The 23,541-nt window shown below is 44.4% G+C and overlaps 1 long non-coding RNA gene across 1 annotated transcript; it reads right to left on the bottom strand.

Moving 5' to 3' along the window:
* Window positions 1-18,949: 18,949 nt before the first annotated feature.
* Window positions 18,950-22,875, bottom strand: LOC308185106. Its single transcript, XR_013943119.1, has 4 exons — window positions 22,238-22,875; window positions 21,574-21,716; window positions 20,496-20,642; window positions 18,950-19,340 (listed from the first exon to the last, which is right to left on the bottom strand). It is a non-coding gene; the product is annotated as an uncharacterized lncRNA (long non-coding RNA).
* Window positions 22,876-23,541: the final 666 nt, after the last annotated feature.

The following is a 23,541-nucleotide window of genomic DNA, read 5'->3' as shown; positions in this document are numbered from 1 at the left end:
AGAGGATGTAGGCATTATCTAAGTAACAGTCTAGAAGTTTTGTTATATTTGCTGTGGTCTTTGGTCAGTTTCCCAAGTATTCGGGGGGGGGGGGGGGGGGGGGGGGCGGGGGGGGTTGGGGCGGCAGCCTGCTCCACCAGGGGCTCTCCACAGGCCGCAGGGGGCTTCGGCTCCGGTGCCTGGAGCGCCTCCATCCCCTCCTTCTGTGCTGACTTTGGTGTCTGCGGGGAGGTTTCTCGCTCCTCGCTCTCCCAGCTGTTGTTGAGCAGCAGGATTTTGTTCGTTTGTTTTCTTGGATGTGCTCTCACAGAGGCACGGACTGTGTTGCTCATGGCTTGGCTCTGGGCAGCGGTGGGCCCCCTTAGGGCCCGCTGAAATTGTCCCTTATTTGCCACAGGGCGGCTTCCGGATTCTCCTTGTGGGGGCTGCCACTGCAGCTCCACACACCCCCCCCCTCCCCGGAACCTTGCCATCGAACCCAATACACTGGGGCAGCTAGGTCATTACTGGCCTGTAAAATATTAGGGATTAAATTAACTAATGAAACCCTAAAAAGTGATAGGTGTAATGGGTAAAGCCTTGTTTGTTCATTAAATGTTGCTGATGGGGGGTTTCAACAGTTGACTGCTTATACCCCCAATATCCTGTTGAAGGAAAAAAACAAGTATGGGAACTTCCTGTTAAGTTAACAATTGCAGTAGAAACCAGCTCCAAATAAGGGCAAAATGGCATTCCCCCTCGCATGAGAACTCACATACCTCGGCAAAGTCATGACTCCAACGCAGAGGACGACGACGATCTTCATCCCCACGACCACCAGAGGACTGACGAAGACCCCCTAGCAACAGGCTGTGCAGTCGTAGAAGACACCAGGATGTACCACTGAACCCGGAACTACTAGGCTATAAATCAAGACTCTGGCGGGCTTAGGTGCGCGCCGTTGGCAGAGCAGGAGACTCCCCGGCCGCCCAGCGCTGTTTTACTTATCGCTGCTTGCTGAAATGCTCAAATAAATTGAAATTCGATCTACCTTACCCACAATGTGTTGGAAATGATTTCTACCAGAACTAATTTATAACAATAGGGGTAGAAGGGGCTGGGATAACAGTGCCACTTTGGGGGGATACCAAGCTGAGACTAGGGGATTAAATGATCTCTGGGCAATTATTGTATGTACCCAAGGCAGGGACTAACTTGTTGGGAAAGGATTTGGTGATGAAATTGAGCATTCAAATTGTAAATAGTTAGACTGGAATAAGTGTTATTAATGGAGTGCTCTCAGGCCCTGAGAGCAAAGATGTATTCACCTCTGACTGGAAGGACCCTGAAATGGGGGCGGAAGCAACAATTCAGACGGACGGTTTTACCTCAGGGGTTTACAGGGCCACCAATTTATTTGGGCAAGTTCTAGAACAGATTTTGGAGCAATTCCAACCTCCCAAAGAGGTATTACTGTTACAAATATGTGGATGATCTTTTATTGTCAGGACAGGAGAAAACAGTTGTGAAGGAAGCTAGTAACAAGCTATTCAACTTTCTGGGAAAGCAGGGCTTGGGAGTATTGAAAAATAAATTACAATATGTAGAAAGAGAAGTGAGGTATTTAAGGCATCTAATGTCTGAGGGAAAACAAAAAATAAATCCAGAGAGGATTCAGGGAATTGTTGAAAACTAGGAAAGAACTAAAAAGTTTTAAGAGAAAGATTTTTTTAAGGAATCAGGAACCACGAAGTCTGAGGGAAAATGGATACTCCCTAATGGGAGAGAAATGCTGAATAAAGCACCAATGAGGCAAATATTAACTGTTTTACATCAAGAGAGTCATTGGGAGGTGCAAGCAATGTGTGATGTTGTGCTAAGAAAGTATGTCTGTGTAGGAATATACACTTTAGTGAAGCAAATATGCAGAGGATGTACCATATGTCAAAGGGTAAATAAAAAGGTCATCCATAACCCACCCAGAGGGGGACGGGAGCCTGGGCTTCGACCTTTCCAAAGTATACAGGTAGACTTTACTGAGTTACCTAAAGCAGGGAGACTTAAGTACTTGTTTGTCCTAATTGACCACGTGACTGGATGGGTGTAAGCTTTCCTCTCCGTATCTGCCACTGCGAACATCGTGGCTAAGGTATCACTGGAGCAAATAGTCCCTAGATATGGGATAGTTGAAAACATTGATTCAGATCAAGGAAGTCATTTCACTTCACAAGTACTGCAAGGGTTAATGCAGGCCTTAGAGATTGAGTGGGATTTTTCACACCCCCTGGCAACCCTCCTCTTCTGGGAAGGTGGAGCAAATGAACCAGACATTGAAGAAGCAATTAACTAAGTTAGTGTTAGAAACCCAACTTCCTTGGGTAAAATGCTTACTCCTACAGGTTCAAACAGCACCAAGAAAGTATATAGGAATTTCACCATATGAGATGCTGTTCGGATTGCCCTGTCTGGGCAGAAGGTATGAGATACCACAATTTGAAATAAGTGAGTTTTCTTAAGAACTGTATTCTGCTGTTGTCCTCTTCTTTGTCATCTCTCAGGACCCGTGGGAAATTGGGTCCTGATTCGGACCTGGAAAGGATCAACTCTGGCCTGAATGGGAAGGACACTTCCATGTACTACTAACCACTGAAACATTTCATCATAAGCATTTCATCCAGGGCAGCTGTGTCTTGATCATTAACTTAGCCAACTGTTGTTTTATTGTTTGATTCATCCTTTCTACTTTCCCTGCGCTTTGTGGGTGCCACGGAGTGTGGTATTCCCACTGAACACCTAATGATTGACATGACAATTTTATTATTTTAGAAGTAAAGTGTGTGCCCTGATCAGAATCAATGTACTGGATTATCCCATATCTAGGTATTAAATGTTCTAATAAAATTTTTACCACAGTTTGTGCCGTAGCTCGTGCTATGGGATAAGCTTCTACCCATTGTGTTAAATGATCAACTATTACCAATAGATATTTTATCCTCCCCACCTTGGGCAATTCAGTGAAATCAACTTGTACTTTCTCGAAAGGTCTATAAGCTGTTTTTCTCAGTTGGTAATTCCAATCATTTTTCCCAATTTAAGTTTCAAGCATTGAAGAAAAAAAAAAAAAAACACGCCTTTTCCTGTTGGACAGTTGCTCCTATTACATTTACAGACTAATTAACAGAGAGAAAGAAGCTCCCGTAACCAACAAAAAATTCAAGTCTCTGTCTTCATTTTCTAGCTTTATTTCAACTATTGGACCTGCTAGGGTAGATGCCTCAGGTCCCTGTCATTCCTGACTGTTGTAAGTTTGTCCTGCAGCCTAAGACAATTTTTTTTTTCTGATATCAGGGGCTGATTGCCCTAGAAAGAGCTAGCCAATTGCCTCTGTTTGTTTTCTGAAGCCAGGTCCAATTTTTTTTGTCTGTTTTTCTGTTTTTTTTTTTGTTTGTTTGTTTGTTTGTTTGTTTTCACTTCAAAGTTGGTCCAAAAATTCAAAAATTCCGTACGGGTTTCTTTTGGACCTTGTTGGAACAGATTCTCAATTCCCAATTTAACCAGATTTTGGTATTTACATAATTTCCGGGGTGATTAGGGTCTCAGTGGGGGCGTCGGTCAGGGGAATGCAATCGTTGACAGTTGCCTGAGCGGTCCCATTGGCAATCTGAACTCACACATGAACTCAGGTTGTTTTAAGAGTTAGCTGCTTTTCTATTTCCATGACAACTCTCTCGGACCCATCATGGTCCCTCTGCCCCAGAGGGCTCACACCCGTGATTTTAAGATCTCAGCCTCGGGTTGAGGCGGAACTATTAGCATTCCTACATCCTCTTTCCCTGCTCATTCAACTTCAAACAGCTCTGTCAAATACTACATGCCACACAACCTTTAACACCTTCAACAACGCTTTTAACACTTCCTTTATCTTTCTCCAGCCTGTACTTTTCTAATGCCAACACCAAAGGCTCAGTCAGGGGCCAACTTAATTCCATACCTTTTCCCTCTAAGATGCTGAAACAACATACCAATATACAACATTTCATCCTATTTTCCTTCTCTCCTCAAAAACAACATTGATTGCAAGACACTGTTATAGTCGATTGATCCATAAAGTGGCCATTTAGCTTATATAGTGGCCACAATTAATTGCAGTACTTAGTGTAAGCCCTCTTGCTTTCTGTGCCCACATTTCTAACAATATCCTTCCAATGTGCTAATATGCACCCAAGGAGGCTTTCTTTTGGACGTCTTTGTTTTGGATATTACCCATTTCCTTGATTTCCCATTCCCTTTTATTTATTTATATTAGTTACTGTCCCTTGTTTCAATTTTCACGCAAACCTTTTTATTGCAGGTTTTTACTACCTTTTCCTAATCTTCCCAAATGTCCCAATTCTCTGGGATTAAACTCTTCTTTCCACATACAAACTTTACTATTTCAGATTGTTAATGAGCCTCGTTCCAATCATAAATCCACAGGACTTCGGAAAAACACCTGAAGCACTCAGCTTTCTGTCTTCTAGACAAACAATACCACCTTTTCCACAAAATTTACATTTCAACAAGACCGAATTTCAAGCTGAATGCTAACTTTTCTCATGCACTTTGTTAGTAAGCCTACACAAAACAAGGAATCACTCCTGTGTATCCGTCAAGATGGGGGTTTAAAAGGTATTGAGGCCTAAATAAATTCACTCTCCCCCTTCTTACCAAATTCCCAGGGCTCAGGCCCGAACCACCAAAGAAGTGACTCTCCATTCTACTGCCTTGATAATCAGTCAGCCCCCCCTCGCCCGATACTTGGGAAACTGACCAAACAACACCGCGAATATACCAAAACTTCAAAACTGTTACTTAGATAATGCTCGCACCTTCTTCCTTGTCACACTCAAAACATTTAAGAACAAAATAGGATTACAAGATGCACCACTGGAGCTGGGTTTGTTAGTGTTGGGGAGAATCGAATGGATGTTTTACTAATGTCTCTTAGGTGATGGGACATACAGTATAATTAAGCATTGCCAAATGTACTTACATTATCAATTAATCTATGTACACTGGAAACTTAGGGAGTACACTGAACATTTAAAGGAATCGTTGAAGGGGAACCCTGGGAGGGAACAGGTACAACCTGACCTTGGATAAGGGACTGGAAATGCTGAAATGAGTTGAAGCAGAACCAAGGAGCGGAGGGAGCATGCGTCGAGTGAGAAAGGTGAAAAGTTTAGCGGAGAGGAAGACTCCTTACTTCATCTGGACGACCACCTGGACGACCACCAGAGTGCGCCACGCATGTGCAAAGGGGAGGGGAGCTAATTAGAATGGAATGAGAGGCTGATGTTGCAACCTGTAATGAATATGTATACCTGACGCAATGTTGTATGTATAAATAATGGCTGGGAAGTAACGGGACTTGAAGCCAGATTTGGGCACCTGCCCCGGCTTCCAGCGCTGAATAAAGCACCTTCATATAATCACTTGGTGGTTATGTGGTTGCTACGCTAACATTTTGGCGACCCAGATGGGACTGCGTGGGCACTGCTGAGGCGGATCGTGTCTCGGTTTCGCTCCAGCCGGCACCGAGGGATTCTCGGGGAGCAGTCGACCACGACCGACCTCCGCTGCTCACGACGTACCACTGGAGTGGTAAGCAAAGGTGCTTTCAACTTTGGGTATTCGGTACCGATTTGGTTGGGAAAGCCTGCCGGTCAGACGCGGCGAAAGCCACGCTCGGTTGGGCAGGGAGCTCCCGGGGTAAGCCTAGGCGCCGTCCGTTAGACAGAGCGAAAGCTCTGCAGGTTCGGCATTGGTGGTTTGGTATTGGTAATTGTATTGGTTTGTGCTGAAGGGTCAGCACCTGGTATTATTGGTATGTAGTAAGCACGCTGCTGCTCCGGCAGCTTCTGGGAAAGCGTGCTGCTGCTCCGGCAGCTTCTGGGTGAGCGTGCTGCTGCTCCGGCAGCTTTGGGAGAGCACGCTGCTGCTCCGGCAGCTTTTGGGAAAGCGTGCTGCTGCTCCGGCAGCTTCTGGGAGAGCACGCTGCTGCTCCGGCAGCTTTTGGGAGAGTGTGCTGCTGCTCCGGCAGCTTCTGGGAAAGTGTGCTGCTGCTCTGGCAGCTTTTGGGTTTGTATCATAAGCTCAAAATGAAAAAGATCAAAGGAATTCTGGGAAAAGATGTACCTATCCCGCGGACATCCCCGCTGGGGTGTTTGCTAGCACACTGGAAAGAGGGAGGTTTTGGTCAAGAAATGCGGAAAGGAAAGCTGATTGATTATTGTAATATTTGGTGGCCACAGTATAAACTAGAGGACCAAGAAACTTGGCCTGAGAATGGAACATTGCAATATAATACAATTTTACAATTGATGCTATTCTGTAAGCGGGAAGGAAAATATGATGAACTGCCGTATGTGGAATTATTCTTTTATTTGCACCGAAAGCCTGAATGGCAGCATGCTTGTGGAATAATGGTGCTTGAGGTTTCAACTGAGGAACGTTGTTGTGCATGTACTAAGGAGGGACGCTGTATACAGCATCAGGCAATAGAGAATAATAAGTATTATGGGAAATGAATAATGGAAATATTGATCTGGAAGTTGCGCCGTCGGCTCCGCCGGAAGAGCCAGGACAGGGAGGGAAAAGAGAAAAGGAAGATAGCAGTAGTGATGGAGAATCCCCGACTTTAGCCTCCCCTGTGTCACATAGGACCCGGCAACAGCGAAGGGCAGGAGAAACTATAAATGAACAGGGAGGGAAAATAATCGCTCCCCTCAGGCAAGGAGTGGGGACAGAAGGACCGGTATATGTTAAGGTGCCTTTTTCAGCTGGGGATTTAATGATATGGAAACAAGCAGCCGGCACCTACAGGGAAAACCCAAATAAAGTAGCTAGGGTAATGAAAATGATAATTAAAACCCAAAATCCCGATTGGGATGATCTCCAGGTGATCCTGGATACTTTGATGGACTCGACAGAAAAAGACATGGTATTGCGGGCAGCCAGAGAGAGAGCCCGAGAAGATATACGAAATGGATTAGTGCTTGGAAATCTAGATCAAAACTTCCCCACCGAGGATCCCCAATGGGATTATAACACAGGGGATGGAATAAGGAGGCTGAAGAGATATCAAGATTGGGTACAAGTCGGGGTACAGAATGCCATGCCCCGGACCATAAATTGGTCAAAATTGTATAATGTCAGGCAAGAAAAAGCGGAATCACCTTCCGCCTTTTTAGAGAGATTGAAAGAAACTGCTAAGAAATATACAGATTTAGACATAGAGACTGAGCAAGCTAAAGCTCAATTAGCACTCATTTTCCTGGGACAAGCCCAAGAGGATATTAGGAAGAAATTGCAAAAGTTGGAAGGTGCAGATTTGAGAAATTTGGATAGGCTGTTGGAAATAGCCTGGAAAGTGTATAATAACAGAGAAAAAGAAACGACAAAAAGGCAACAACAGAACTTATTAGCAGTAATTCAAGGGAGAGAACATGCAGGATTAATGGGCAGGGGAAGAGGAAATATTAACGGTCGGGGTAGAGGAACAAGGAGAGGCTATCCGAGCTCAGGGGGAAACCGGCTGGGTCTTAACCAATGTGCCCATTGTAAGGAGGAGGGTCATTGGAAAAACTAGTGCCCTCTCCGTGGACAGCTGATCGTTGGTGGGGGAAATCCGTTCCGAAACCAAGAAGCAGCTAGGGCGATGGTTCTGGGGGAGTACAGTAGCTGACTAGGAGATCCGGTAGCAGAAACTAAAGAGCCCTTGGTAAAAATTCAAATAGGAAATAAGGAAGTAAAATTTTTAATTGATACAGGGGCCACATATTCAGTGCTCAATAGATTAAGTGGTAAAATAGGGGAAAGGAAAACTACTATTGTAGGTGCCACCGGGAAGGAGGAAATACGGCCGTTCTTACAACCCCTTGATTTACGGTTTGGAGGCAAAGAAATTACGCATGAATTTTTATACGTACCAGAATGCCCTATTCCGCTTTTGGGACGGGATTTGCTAACTAAACTAAACGCTACCATAATGTTTGAAGATGGAGAATTGATTATGAGAATCCCGGAATCAAAAGTGGGACAAATATTAATGATTAAAGAGAAGGCTGTTCCTCATATCCCAAAAGAGGTAGAAAATGCAGTAATGCCTGCAGTTTGGGAAACGGATGTTCCTGGAAAATCAAAAGTAGCCCAGCCAGTAAAAATTGAACTTAAGGAAGGGGCACGACCGGTACGGATTAAACAGTACCCATTGAAGCCAGAAGCTAGGCTAGGAATAGTAAAGATTATAGATAAATTTCTTAGCTACCACATTCTGGAGGAATGCAAATCTGAATATAATACCCCAATTTTCCCAGTAAAGAAACCTAATGGGGAATACAGGCTAGTGCAGGACCTTAGGGCAATAAACGAAATAACAAAAGATATTCACCCAGTGGTGGCTAATCCTTATACATTGTTAACATCTGTAAAAGAGAAATATAAGTGGTTTACGGTAATTGATTTAAAAGATGCCTTCTTCTGCATACCCATTGACAAGGATAGTAGAAAACTTTTTGCTTTTGAATGGGAAAATCCACGGAACGGACGAAAGATGCAACTAACCTGGACAAGGTTGCCTCAAGGATTCAAGAATAGCCCGACCCTCTTCGGCAGTCAACTAGCTAAAGAAATAGAAGATTGGATTAACCAAGGACAGATTCAGGTACCAAAGGATCGATACCTGCTGTTACAATATGTGGACGATATATTAATAGCTACCGAAGGAGAGTCAGAATGTATTCAGGTAACTATTGATATTTTGAATCAATTGGGACTAAATGGGTACAAGGTTTCTAAACAAAAGGCACAAATCGCGTGCACAACAGTAATTTATTTGGGATGTGAAATTTCTCAAGGACAAAGAAAATTGGGAGTTAACCGAATACAAGCTATTTGTGAAATCCCCGAGCCGCGAAATTTGCACGAACTACGGGCTTTCCTAGGTATGGCCGGGTGGTGTAGACTGTGGGTAATGGACTATGGACTCATAGCAAAGCCCCTCTATGAAACCCAAAAGGCCTGTACATTTACCTGGGGAAAGCCACAACAAGAGGCCTTTAAGAAATTAAAAGAAGCCCTGATAAAGGCGCCTGCCTTGGGCTTGCCGGACTTATCAAAGGACTTCCAGCTGTTTGTGCATGAGAGACAACGATTGGCATTAGGAGTACTGACCCAGCGACTTGGGAGCTGGAAAAGACCTGTGGGGTATTTTTCTAAACAATTGGATGCGGTAAGCGCTGGATGGCCCTCGTGTTTAAGGGCCGTGGCAGCCACAGTCCTTTTAATACAGGAAGCCAGGAAGCTCACATTAGGGAAACGAATTGAGGTGTTCGTGCCACATATGGTGACTACGGTATTGGAGCAAAAGGGGGGCCATTGGCTATCACCCAGCCGAATGATGAAATATCAAGCTATACTAACTGAGCAAGATGATGTAATCTTAAGAACTACTAACTTATTGAACCCAGCAGTGTTTCTAGGAACAACTACGGAGGAAGGAGACCTCAGTCATGATTGCGTGGAGATCATCGAACATACCTATGCCAGCAGAACAGACTTAAAGGATCAGCCTCTGGGGAGACCGGATTGGGAACTTTTCACGGATGGAAGCAGCTTTGTGGAAAATGGGACTCGTTATGCAGGATACGCGGTAACTACATCAAAGGTAGTGATTGAGGCAAATTCCCTACCTCCGGGGACTTCAGCCCAACGAGCAGAAATAGTCGCCCTGACACGAGCCCTGGAACTAAGCGAGGGTAAGAACGTGAATATTTGGACAGATTCAAAATATGCATTCGGGGTAGTTCATGTACATGGGGCATTATGGAAAGAAAGGGGAATGCTATCCTCACAAGGGACTAATATAAAATGCCAGGAAGAAATATTGAAATTAATAACAGCTGTACAGAAACCCCAACAGGTGGCCATAATGCATTGTAAAGCCCATCAAGGAGGGGTGTCAGAGATTGCAGAAGGTAACAGACTGGCAGATTTGACGGCCCGAAAGGTTGTGCATGAAGTATGGAAAGTAATGGCTCTAATTCCATCAAAGGTAGGCCTCTCTTGTTTTAAATTACCTAAAGACCCAAAGTATTCAGCAGAAGATGAGAGACTTGCAAATTTGATGAAGGCCCAGAAGAATCCTGACGGCTGGTATGTGACTGCGACAGGACAACTTATAGTGCCTCCTATAGTAATGCAAGAAATCTTACAAATAAAACATAATGAATGTCACTGGGGTGCAGGAGCAATGGTGACCTATTTGAAACGAGGTGTCATCTCGGTACACATGTTAACAATGGCAAAGTCAGTAATGTCAAAATGTGAGCTTTGCTTAAAGAATAATCCGGTAGCAAGGAAACATGCTGAGATGGGAAGAACTAGAGCTGGGATAGAGCCTGGAGATTACTGGCAAATAGACTTCGTAGAACTGCCTAAAGCAAGAGGTTATAAATACCTATTGGTAGGGGTTGATACTTTTTCAGGATGGCCGGAGGCCCTTCCCTGTCGCACCAACCAAGCAAAGGAAACGGTAAAATGGTTACTACAGGAAATAATCCCTAGATTTGGTGTACCATTGGGTATTTCTTCAGACAGGGGACCACATTTCATTGCCAATGTGGTTAAGGAGGTTAGTAGGTTACTGGGAATCACCCAGAACACCCTATCCCACTTACTCCACCCCCATCCTATAGTACTAGCGTTAACAAGCAGGCATAGAGGAATCAATAAGATAGTAGACTAACGAAGATGCGTTAAGATTATACTTACTAATCTCTATATCAAGTTATACTCACTAACCTCTATTAACCTGATTCAACCTAATAGTAATGAAAATACTTGCTCTTGGTATGAGTGAAGTATTTTCAAAGGGGTGAAATGTTAGTGTTGGGGAGAATCGAATGGATGTTTTACTAATGTCTCTTAGGCGATGGGACATACAGTATAATTAAGCATTGCCAAATGTACTTACATTATCAGTTAATCTATGTACACTGGAAACTTAGGGAGTACACTGAACATTTAAAGGAATCGTTGAAGGGGAACCCTGGGAGGGAACAGGTACAACCTGACCTTGGATAAGGGCCTGGAAATGCTGAAATGAGTTGAAGCAGAACTGTCCTGGTTCCAGTTAGGACAGAGTTAAGTAGCTCATAGTAGCTGGTAGGGTGCTATGTTTTGGATTAGGATGAGAAGAGCGCTGATAACATGCTGATGTTTTAATTGTTGCAGAGCAGTGTTTACACCAGGCCAAGGACTTTTCGGCTTCTTGCTCTGTCCTGCCAGCGAGCAGGCTGGGGGTGCAGCAGGAGCTGGGAGGGGACAGACCCAGGACAGCTGACCCAAACTGGCCAAAGGGGTATTCCATACCATCTGACGTCATGCTAAACAATATATAGGGGTGGCTGGCCGGGGTGGGGGGGCCGGCTGCTCGGGAATAGGCTGGGCATCGGTCAGCGGGTGGTGAGCAATTGCATTGTGCATCACTTGTTTTCTTACACATTATTATTGTTAATACTATTACCATTATCACTATTATTATTATTATTGTTATTATTATTTTCCTGTCTTAATAAACTGTCTTTATCTCAACTCACAGGCTTCACTTTCCCGTTTCTCTCCCCCCATCCCAGAGAGGGAGGGGGGAGGGTGAGCGAACGGCTGTGTGGTGTTTAGCTGCCAGCCGGGTTAAACCACAACAGTCTTTTTGGCGCCCAACGTGGGGCCCGAAGGGTTGAGATATCGACAAATCTGACCAGAGTGTGTTAAACTAAAATTGGTATAAGTATTGGACCTGCTTAATAGTTGCTAGTCACGATGTTGATTGCCTTAATCTCCAGTCTGCTGTACCTGTATTCCAAATTGAGTTTTATGGTGCGTTACTTTCTGTATGTGCTCCCTGTTGCACTGTTTATCCTTTCCGGGCCCTGGTTTAAGATTGTTATGGTACTGTGCGGTGTAACAATGGCTTATGAAATGATGAAATATCTGGTCACGACTTTAACCTGGTATTTGTACTCAGCACTGACGTCGACTCTATACTTTGGAACCCATATCTCGGAAACTATTAGCAATTACACCTATTGCCTGTTTTCGTTAGGGAGCCAATCTGTGAAGGGGACAGGGGAAGACATGTTTCCCTACCTGTTCACTCTCCCTTTCTCCTTCACCACCACTCTCTTATCCCCCGAGTTAGTTACGGTGGTTCTCCGAGATGTTGAATATCCTTGGGATACTCAGACCAGCCTGCTCTTGTTGTTATGTCTCCTGAATGCGCTTCAGATTTTGTGGAGGGTTAAACAACTACTTAGGAATCTCATCCGGAGATCTGTCTTGAGGCGGGATAGTTGCGAGTGGCAGGGAGTGTGGGAGGATATGGGCAGGTTTCTAGAGCAGTGGTCACCTCCAGTGTTTTGGACATTCACCTGAACGAACCAGTGTCCACCAGCTAAAAGAGAATGCTTTGGAGAAACTTTCTGAAAAGATCCACCAACTTGAAGAAAGATTATCTTCCCCTTCACCTGAACGAACTAGTGTCCACCAGCTAAAAGAGAATACCTTGGAGAAACTTTCTGAAGAGATCCACCAACTTAAAGAGAGTTTATTTTCCTCCCCACCTGTACAAACCAGTGTCTCAGCTATTAGGGGTAAACGTTCATCTATGCAAGGAAGACAATATGGTGGGCACACACACCGCGCCACCCTGTGGTTTTACCTACGTGACCATGGAGAGGACATGAGAAAATGGGATGGAAAATCTACTGCGACCCTAGAGGCACGGGTACGTGAATTGCAAAGGAAAACAATTGGGAAAAAGGAGTTCTCTGAAAGGTTTGCTGCTCCAACTTCCAGCAGGCAGTCCTTTAAACACAGAAATGAAGATTCTGACCAGGACTAGAGGGGCCCTGCCTCCAGCCAGGGGGAGGAAAGGGACAATCGAGTTTATTGGACTGTGTGGATTCGATGGCCTGGCACGTCAGACGCACAGAAGTATAAGGCTTTGGTAGACACCGGTGCACAATGTACTCTAATGCCATCAAGCTATAAAGGGCCAGAGCCCATCTGTATTTATGGTGTGACGGGGGGATCCCAGCAGTTAACTGTATTGGAGGCTGAAGTGAGTCTAACCGGTAATGAGTGGCAAAAGCACCGTATTGTGACTGGCCCAGATGCTCCGTGCATCCTTGGCATAGACTATCTTAGAAGAGGATATTTCAAGGACCCAAAAGGGTTCCGCTGGGCTTTTGGCATAGCTGCTTTGGAGACAGAGGACATTAAACAGTTGTCTACCTTGCCTGGTCTCTCAGAGGACCCTTCTGTTGTGGGGTTGCTGAGGGTTGAAGAACAGCAAGTGCCGATCGCTACCACAACTGTGCACCGGCGGCAATATCGCACCAACCGAGACTCCCTGAGTCCCATCCATAAGCTAATTCGTCAACTGGAGAGCCAAGGAGTGATCAGCAAGACTCATTCACCTTTTAATAGTCCCATATGGCCAGTGCGAAAGTCTAATGGTGAGTGGAGACTAACAGTGGACTATCGTGGCCTGAACGAAGTCACGCCACCACTGAGTGCTGCAGTGCCGGACATGCTAGAACTCCAGTATGAACTGGAATCAAAGGCAGCCAAGTGGTATGCCACAATTGATATCGCTAATGCATTTTTCTCCATCCCTCTAGCAGCACAGTGCAGGCCACAGTTTGCTTTCACTTGGAGGGGAGTCCAATATACTTGGAATCGGCTGCCCCAGGGGTGGAAACACAGCCCTACCATTTGCCATGGACTGATCCAGTCTGCGCTGGAGCAGGGGGAAGCTCCTGAACACCTGCAGTACATCGATGACATCATTGTGTGGGGTGACACTGCAGAAGAAGTTTTCGAGAAAGGGAAGAAAATAGTCCAAATCCTTCTGAAGGCCGGTTTTGCCATAAAACAGAATAAAGTTAAAGGACCTGCACGAGAGATCCAGTTTTTAGGAATAAAATGGCAAGATGGACGCCGTCAAATCCCAATGGATGTGATCAACAAAATAACAGCTATGTCTCCACCAACTAGCAAAAAAGAAACACAAACTTTCCTAGGTGTCGTGGGGTTTTGGAGAATGCATATTCCAAATTACAGTCTGATTGTAAACCCGCTCTACCAAGTAACCCGTAAGAAGAATGCTTTTGAATGGGGCCCTGAGCAACGACAAGCCTTTGAACAAATTAAGCAGGAAATAGTTCATGCAGTAGCCCTCGGGCCAGTCCGAACAGGACCAGATGTAAAGAATGTGCTCTACACCGCAGCCGGAGAGAATGGTCCCACCTGGAGCCTCTGGCAGAAAGAACCTGGGGAAACTCGAGGTCGACCCCTGGGGTTTTGGAGTCGGGGATACAGAGGATCTGAAGCCCGCTATACTCCAACTGAAAAGGAGATATTGGCAGCATATGAAGGAGTTCGATCTGCTTCGGAAGTGGTCGGTACTGAAGCGCAGCTCCTCCTGGCACCCCGACTGCCGGTACTAGGCTGGATGTTCAAAGGAAGGGTCCCCTCTACGCATCATGCAACTGATGCTACATGGAGCAAGTGGGTTGCACTGATTACTCAGCGGGCTCGAATAGGAAACCCCAGTCGCCCAGGAATCTTGGAGGTGATTATGGACTGGCCAGAAGGCAAATACTTTGGGATATCACCAGAGGAGGAGGTGGTTCGTGCTGAAGAAGCCCCCCTGTACAACAAGCTACCGGAAAATGAGAAGAAATATGCCTTGTTCACTGACGGGTCCTGTCGTATTGTGGGAAAGCATCGGAGATGGAAAGCTGCTGTATGGAGTCCTACACGACGAGTTGCAGAAGCTGCTGAGGGAGAAGGTGAATCGAGTCAGTTTGCAGAAGTAAAAGCCATTCAGCTGGCTTTAGATATTGCTGAACGAGAAAAGTGGCCAGTTCTCTATCTCTATACTGATTCATGGATGGTAGCAAATGCCCTGTGGGGGTGGTTACAGCAATGGAAGCAGAACAACTGGCAGCGCAGGGGCAAGCCCATCTGGGCTGCGGCATTGTGGCAAGATATTGCTGCCCGGGTAGAGAACCTGGTTGTAAAGGTACGCCATGTAGATGCTCATGTGCCCAAGAATCGGGCTACTGAAGAACACCAAAACAACCAGCAGGTGGATCAGGCTGCTAAGATTGAAGTGGCTCAGGTGGACCTGGACTGGCAACATAAAGGTGAATTATTTATAGCCCGATGGGCCCATGACACCTCAGGCCATCAAGGTAGAGATGCAACCTACAGATGGGCTCGTGATCGAGGGGTGGACCTGACCATGGACACTATAGCACAGGTTATTCATGACTGTGAAACATGTGCTGCAATCAAGCAAGCCAAACGGTCAAAACCTCTTTGGTATGGAGGACGATGGCTGAAATATAAATATGGAGAGGCCTGGCAGATTGATTACATCACACTCCCTCAAACCCGCAACGGCAAGCGCCACGTACTTACAATGGTGGAAGCAACCACCGGATGGCTGGAAACATATCCTGTGCCCCATGCCACCGCCCGGAACACTATCCTGGGCCTTGAAAAGCAAGTCTTATGGCGACATGGCACCCCAGAGAGAATTGAGTCAGACAACGGGACTCATTTCCGAAACAACCTTATAGACACTTGGGCCAAAGAACATGGTATTGAGTGGGTGTATCACATCCCCTATCATGCACCAGCCTCTGGAAAAGTTGAACGATACAATGGACTGTTGAAGACTACACTGAAAGCAATGGGTGCTGGGACATTCAAAAATTGGGATACACATTTGGCAAAGGCCACCTGGTTAGTCAATACCAGGGGATCTGCCAACCGAGCTGGACCTGCCCAATCAAACCTGTTACGCACTGTAGAAGGGGATAAAGTTCCTGTAGTGCACGTAAGAAACATGCTGGGTAAAACAGTCTGGGCTACTCCTGCCTCAGGAAAAGGCAAACCCATTCGTGGAATTGCTTTTGCTCAGGGACCTGGATGCACTTGGTGGGTAATGCAAAAGAATGGGGAGGTCCGGTGTGTACCTCAAGGGGATTTGATACTGGGTGAGAATAGCCCATGAGTTGAATTGTAGTATGTTAATTATTATATAATAATGTATGTCATCACTACCATGATTGCTATATATCATAGATGAAAATGGTGATTAATTAGAATGTATTGGACAGAGTGTAACCTGAGCATGACATAAATGGTATGGAATAAGGGGTGGATATCTGTCCTGGTTCCAGTTAGGACAGAGTTAAGTAGCTCATAGTAGCTGGTAGGGTGCTATGTTTTGGATTAGGATGAGAAGAGCGCTGATAACATGCTGATGTTTTAATTGTTGCAGAGCAGTGTTTACACCAGGCCAAGGACTTTTCGGCTTCTTGCTCTGTCCTGCCAGCGAGCAGGCTGGGGGTGCAGCAGGAGCTGGGAGGGGACAGACCCAGGACAGCTGACCCAAAGTGGCCAAAGGGGTATTCCATACCATCTGACGTCATGCTAAACAATATATAGGGGTGGCTGGCCGGGGTGGGGGGGCCGGCTGCTCGGGAATAGGCTGGGCATCGGTCAGCGGGTGGTGAGCAATTGCATTGTGCATCACTTGTTTTCTTACACATTATTATTGTTAATACTATTACCATTATCACTATTATTATTATTATTGTTATTATTATTTTCCTGTCTTAATAAACTGTCTTTATCTCAACTCACAGGCTTCACTTTCCCGTTTCTCTCCCCCCATCCCAGAGAGGGAGGGGGGAGGGTGAGCGAACGGCTGTGTGGTGTTTAGCTGCCAGCCGGGTTAAACCACAACAAGAACCAAGGAGCGGAGGGAGCATGCGTCGAGTGAGAAAGGTGAAAAGTTTAGCGGAGAGGAAGACTCCTTACTTCATCTGGACGACCACCTGGACGACCACCAGAGTGCGCCACGCATGTGCAAAGGGGAGGGGAGCTAATTAGAATGGAATGAGAGGCTGATGTTGCAACCTTTAATGAATATGTATACCTTACGTAATGTTGGATGTATAAATAATGGCTGGGAAGTAACGGGACTTGAAGCCAGATTTGGGCACCTGCCCCGGCTTCCAGCGCTGAATAAAGCACCTTCATATAATCACTTGGTGGTTATGTGGTTGCTACGCTAACAGGTTCTTAGGATATAGAGGTGGTAGGTTATCCAATGACTCCCATTTATCATCTTTTTCCGTTTTTTTTTTTTCTTTTTTTTTTTTTTTCTTCTTCTTCTTCTTCAAAATTCTCATCTGCTTTTAGTGTAAATATTGAGGCTGGAAAAGGACATGAAGTCCTGATCCATAATCCTGCATAATCCCTTTCCTCCTGGCTAAAAAGTTCCTTCGAATGAACATGTATATTTAAGGCCTGGCAAATCCAGTCTTAAAAGGATTCAAAAAAAAAAAATTATGTATAGGCCACAGGCAAGTGGCCAAGTGAAAAACCATGAACCATTTGATAAAACAACAGATTGGTAAAATCTGTCAAGAAAGCAATATGTATTGGTAAAACTAAGCCCCTTTTGAGATATTCGATGGCAGGCCTTACCAAATGCCGTACAAAGGAGAAGATCTAACACAAGTAGGAAACCAATATTTGCAACAACATATTATAGTTTTGGGAAAGCAACTAGAACAAATCAATAAGAACGTTTTAGGCACTAGACCTTTGATTTGCCTCCCAAGGGGAAGTATACACTTGAATAAATATTAGTTGCTGTATGCTGCCCAGCGATCTGGGGAGCAGATCGAGCAAATCCGAGGTCACCGCTGCATCCCCATATTGGGAGCCAGGGCGGACCTGCTACTGACAGTCTAAGAAGCAGGAGAAGGGTAAGCGGGCCCCTCACAATTGTGACAGGGTTACCTGGGTCATATCTGCAGCTGCTGGAGGGCAGGAGTGGTACTAATTGTACGTCTTATTTGTAAATGTCCGGGAATTTGTGTTGAAAGTAGTTGTGTAAGGGTGCGTGTGATGGAGCCACAGTGGTGTTGGGAAGTGGGTGGGAGTCCTGACTTGCGGTTATGTGCTTTTTTAACACCCAGCGGACAGACAGTGGCCTTAGATTGGGAACAACCTATCCCCAATACCTTTTTAAAGCCTCCTATTGACGGATAGGTAGGAGCGATGCCTTGTTTTGTGTGGGGGCTTTCTGACAAAGGACATGAGAAAAATTGGCGCTCAGCTTGAGTCTTGTTGAAATGTAAATCTTGCGAGAAAAGGTGGTATTGTTTGTCTAGCAGAGGGAAGGCTGAGTGTCCCAAGCGTTTTCCCAAAGTCCCGTGGACTTAGGATTGCGACAGGACCCATCAAGAATCTGAAATCATATGTTAATCAATTACCTGATCTTTTGCATTACAGCAAAAGTCTTGATTCAGTTATTATGGAAGGTTATTTCTGAAAATACTCAGCCACCTCTGTGCATGCCAAACCATCAATGGCACTGTGCAATACAAAGACTGCAGCGATAAATCAGGTTGTGGAATGAATGGCAACAAAACTAGTTGGCTCCAGATCCAAAATGTCATTTATTTGACCATTTTATTTATGGTAGCACTCCCATCCACTCCCATTCCCTCCCTCCCCTCCACTCCCCTCCCCTCCACGCCCCTGCCCTATGATCCCCTCCCCTACGCTCCCCTCCCCTACGCTCCCCTCCCTTACGCTCCCCTACACTCCCCTCCCCTACACTCCCCTCCCCTCCCCTATACTCCCCTATGCTCCCCTACCCTACACTACCCTTCATGTCCCTTCAGTACCCTAACCACCCCACCCCACCCCACCCCACCCCACCCCTGCCCTGCCTTCCCTTCCCTTCCCTCCTCTCCCTTCCCTTCCCTTCCCTCCCCTTCCCTCCCCTTCTCTTCATTCACTCTCCTTCCCTCCCTTTCCCTCCCGTCTTCTCCTCTTCTCTCCTCTCTTCTCCTTCTCTCCTGTCTTCTTCTCCTCTCTTCTCCTTTCTTTCACAAATTTGAAAGGCAGAACAGGGAGAAGTGTAACTTCAAATTGCTTCAGTTGTTCTCATAGCTTGTATCACTGGCTGATTCATGGGAATCCTTCAGCAGTAATCATAAGCGTTCCAGCTGCTGTCTTACTAGTCAAGCAACAGTCTCAAACTGAGAATCGCTGACTTCTTTCTGTGGCTCGGACAGGTGGTTTTCAATTCCACCCTGCCTTGGACACGTCCTCTTGCTGTGTCCCCACCTACAGTGCAGTTTTGCTTAGAAGCAGAAGCACGGTTTTGAAGTAGTTCCACTGCTTCCATTTTCAGTGATTTAGCTTGGCTAGCCAAGTGGTTTCTGTAAATAGAACGCAATCAAGAGATTTTGGTTAGAAACAACTAACTGAGCAGTTCCTTTCCACATGGGCAATGAATATTTACCCTTTCCTAATGGAGACTGCAGTGTAAGAGATAATGACAGATCATTCAGAGAGCTCTGAAATAGCCCTTGGGGATGCTTAGTCCAGAGGACCAGAGTAAATCTGCCTAAAGTACACCATGGGATCACTCTGAATTACTTCCTAACAGACGCACGTCCTTACTATGTCTGATATGGCTTCAGCTGGTTTTGGGCTTCCTTTTCACCTAATACCTAAATTAAGTTAAGAGTTCTAAATGAAGACGGAAAGATTGAGAAATATATAAATCACTGATGAAAAGTGCTTTGAGAACTTTGGCCATTAGCCCTGGAAAGCATCAAAGTGCTGTCCTATGAAGCAAATGCTTTATTCTCTTGATATCTAAGGAGGTAAATAAATCCAATGTTGGAACATTAAGGATTGGTTAGAAAAGTAAACACTAAAAACAAGTTAAGGAGAAGAACAAGTAAGCAATTGCAATGCCTATGGGGTTATCGCAGGGTTAGGCAAAGAACTATTGTGCAATGAAATCTTGTTATAAAAGAAATATTATGTGAATTTTTACTGTTTCATTCGTTGAGCTATATTTGGAAGGGAGAAGAAACAGAACTGAGAGATGTCACCATGGCAATTTGGGAGCAGCTGCCTCTGTGCAAGTTTAGCTAGGAGGGACAGAGAAGCGTGCTGGATGTGATGAAACCACGTGAGGATTTGTGGATCCCACCTTGAGGTGCATAGAGAGGGCCCATGCCCTTCTGTAAGTGGTTTGATGCTTGGCTGAGGCAAAAAATGTGTTTTTATTGTGAATGCTTCCTTTTAGTATTCTGTAGTTTGTGTAAAGTCCTTTCACAAGCGTTAAGTTTGGTACTTTTGCTCAGTGATGTAGCTGCACAGAGTGACAGATGCAAAGTATGGGTGAGGGCCTCTGCACGTTCTCTTTTTCCTACACACGATCAACAAATAAGGGTGGACAAATAAGAGCGTGCTGTGCTCCTGCCATACGCCTCAAGTACTAAAGCATAAACAAGAGACTTAAAAGTACCCCTGTCACATTAAAATTCAGGACAGCAATGTACTTCATCAAATGGGCTGACCTGTTGAGTGTCTCAGGATGTTGTGTATGAAGATGCACTCCATCTGCTTCCAGATTGGCACTTGCAGTGAGCAAGCAGCCTGACCTTAACATTTTTCATTTCATTTTTCACCTCAGTTTTGCTGGTTCTCCATGATTCATTCTTGGTCTAGAAAGAAAACAAACAAACAAACAAACAAAAGTGAACTCAGACCAAAATAAAAGGATTTCCTTTTCATTAATTCCATGTTCTTAACTTGACAGATTTGGTTATTGACTAAGAAGGCAAATATCTGGCCAGATATGGCCAAATATCTGGCCAAATGAAACAAGCAGCTAGCTTGCTGGAGACATTGTCTGGGAAACAGTGAAAACACTTGCAGACAAAAACATATCAAAGGACTAACGCTTTGAGCTTAATTCTAAACAAACATCATAAACTCAAAACTCTTGTTTATCTTCCTAACAGGCTGGTATAGTAACATGTCACATTGGATGACTTTGCAGCATAGATGTCAGGACTGCAGCTTGGGATCACTTCCTTCTACTTAGAGTTTAGTTTGAAGGGATGAGCAAGTAATTTTTCCTGGGTTGATGGAAATCTGTTCTAAAGTCTGTTTTCTAACACTCTCATAGATACTTCTCTGTCCATCGCTCTGTCCTGCCAACTCTGCTGTGAGTGTGAAGTTGTGGCAAGAGGGATTTCCTCTTCCTAATTTGACCTGGTGGACACCAACTTTCCTACTAAATTGCCGACGTTGCTGAGGAGGCAGCAGTATCAAAGCCCTGTTGATGAAGATATAACAAGCTTGGGGAGGCTTTGGCATTTCTGTACAATGCTGCTCCCTGATTGTGACCCAAGACTCAGATTAACTGAATGAAGCAAAGCAAGCTAGAAGAAAACTGTATGTCCTGGTAATTTTTTATTTTATTTTATTTTATATTTTCATTCTTCACCTGTAAGAAAATCTAAATCTTTAAACCATTTGTTTGAAAACACGGTTTTATGGAAATGATTTTGGGTGTGCTCCTTCACCTTCTTTGGAACCTGTTTAACCTCGCTTCAGTTATAGGAGACCTATGCTCAAATTTATGCTTACCATGATAAAGCGGTATTCTTTTGGTATTCTTTTCTTTGATGATTGCACGTGAGGCTGAAAAGAGTTTTTCGTGTGATTCTTCTTTTCCTTTGCAGTCTCCAATACTCCGTATTATAGCTGATCTTCATCTCTGGTCTGAAAAGCTTCACAGGCCAGAAGAGAATTGAGATGAAGAAGGAAATAGAGAATGCTGATGAATATTTCCAATTACCACCCGTAAGTTTTGTGAAAGAATCAGGTGCATTTCTGTAGTGGTAGAAAGTTAATAAAATAATGATCATGCACTTGAAGGCAAGTAATGGTATAAAAATGAAGAATGCAAGGCCCTGGTTAAAGACAGTCTTTAGGCTGCTTCTAGATAAACATTTTATTTGGTTATTCCACAACCTCATCTCCACTTGCTTAGAAGCTGTGAAGATTGGAAGTACACTTAGTGTTTTTCATCCACTCTGTGTAAAATTGTAAGAATTTTCACTGGCTATAAAAGCAGAAAAGACAAACAGACCCTCCTCTGGGGCTTCAGAATGCTCATAAGATCACCCAGACTGGATAAGCAGAGATGCTCTAGTATAGGTGCATATAGATGCAGTACAGATGGTGGTAGAGATGCTCTAGCATAGACGTGACGCACTTTGACAGCATCTTTTCTCTGACAGCAACTTACGTCTTGGTTCTTCACATCAAACCAGAGCAGTTTCTTTGCCTTCACAACCTGCAGACTGACCTCTCGTGTGTACCTGTGGTGGATTGAAGGTAATGCTTGTAATGTTTGTAACACACCCTGATGCTGTATTCACTTTAACTTTTAGAAAAGAGAGCAAGAAGCTTCACAGCAGTTTCTTAGGTGCCTGTCTGTCTGTCTATCTACCTATCTATCTATCTGTCAATCTATCTACCTATATGCACATATATTTAATTATTTATTTACTTATTTAAAGATATCTTTTGTTCACTAACATGAATCCTCTGACTGTTACTAATGTATGGGACATACCGTGACAGTATAATAGTGTATAAATACCTTTCATCTCATCCTTGCTATTGTTACTGTATTTTAAAAATAATTGTGCATATAATTACCCGCTTTTACTCTGTTTTAAAAAAATACCTACTTACTCGATTATAAAATCCTATAAAAAGGGGTGAACTCAAAAGGAAAGAGAAACCAGTTTTCATTACATTTCTAAATTAAACAGCTAATCCTGATAGATTCACTCCCTTTCAAATAGAACACTCAAGAAATAAAACAGTAAAAATTCACATAATACTTCTTTTATAACAAGATTGCATTGCACAATAGTTCTTTGCCTAACCCTGCAGTTACCCCATAGGCACTACAAGTGCTTACTTGGTCTTCTCCTTTACTTGTTTTCAAGGTTTACTTTTCTAACCAATCCTTAATGTTCCAACATTGGATTTATTTACCTCCTTAGATATCAAGAGAATAAAGCATTTGCTTCATAGGACAGCACTTTGATGCTTTATGGGGCTAAAGACCAAAGTCCTCAAAGCACTTTTCATCCGTGATTTAGATATTTCTCAATCTTTCCATCTTTCTTTAGAACTCTTAATTGAAGTATTAGGTGAAGAAGAACACTGAAACCAGCTGAAGCCATAGCAGACATAGTAAGGACACGCTTCTGTTAGGAAGTAATTCAGAGTGATTCCATGGTGTACAGATTTACTCTGGTCCTCTGGACTAAGCATCCCCAAGGGCTATTTCAAAGCTCTCTGAATGATCTGTCATTATCTCTTACACTGCAGTCTCCATTAGGAAAGGGTAAATATTCATTGCCCATGTGGAAAGGAACTGCTCAGTTAGTTGTTTCTAACCAAAATCTCTTGATTGCGTTCTATTTACAGAAACCACTTGGCTAGCCAAGCTAAATCATTGAAAATGGAAGCAGTGGAACTACTTCAAAACCGTGCTTCTGCTTCTAAGCAAAACTGCACTGTAGGTGGGGACAG

The sequence above is a fragment of the Anser brachyrhynchus genome (genome assembly GCF_964034855.1).
Source record: "Anser brachyrhynchus genome assembly, chromosome: Z".
Taxonomy (NCBI): Eukaryota; Metazoa; Chordata; class Aves; order Anseriformes; family Anatidae; genus Anser; species Anser brachyrhynchus.
This window is presented reverse-complemented; position numbering and strand designations above follow the sequence as displayed.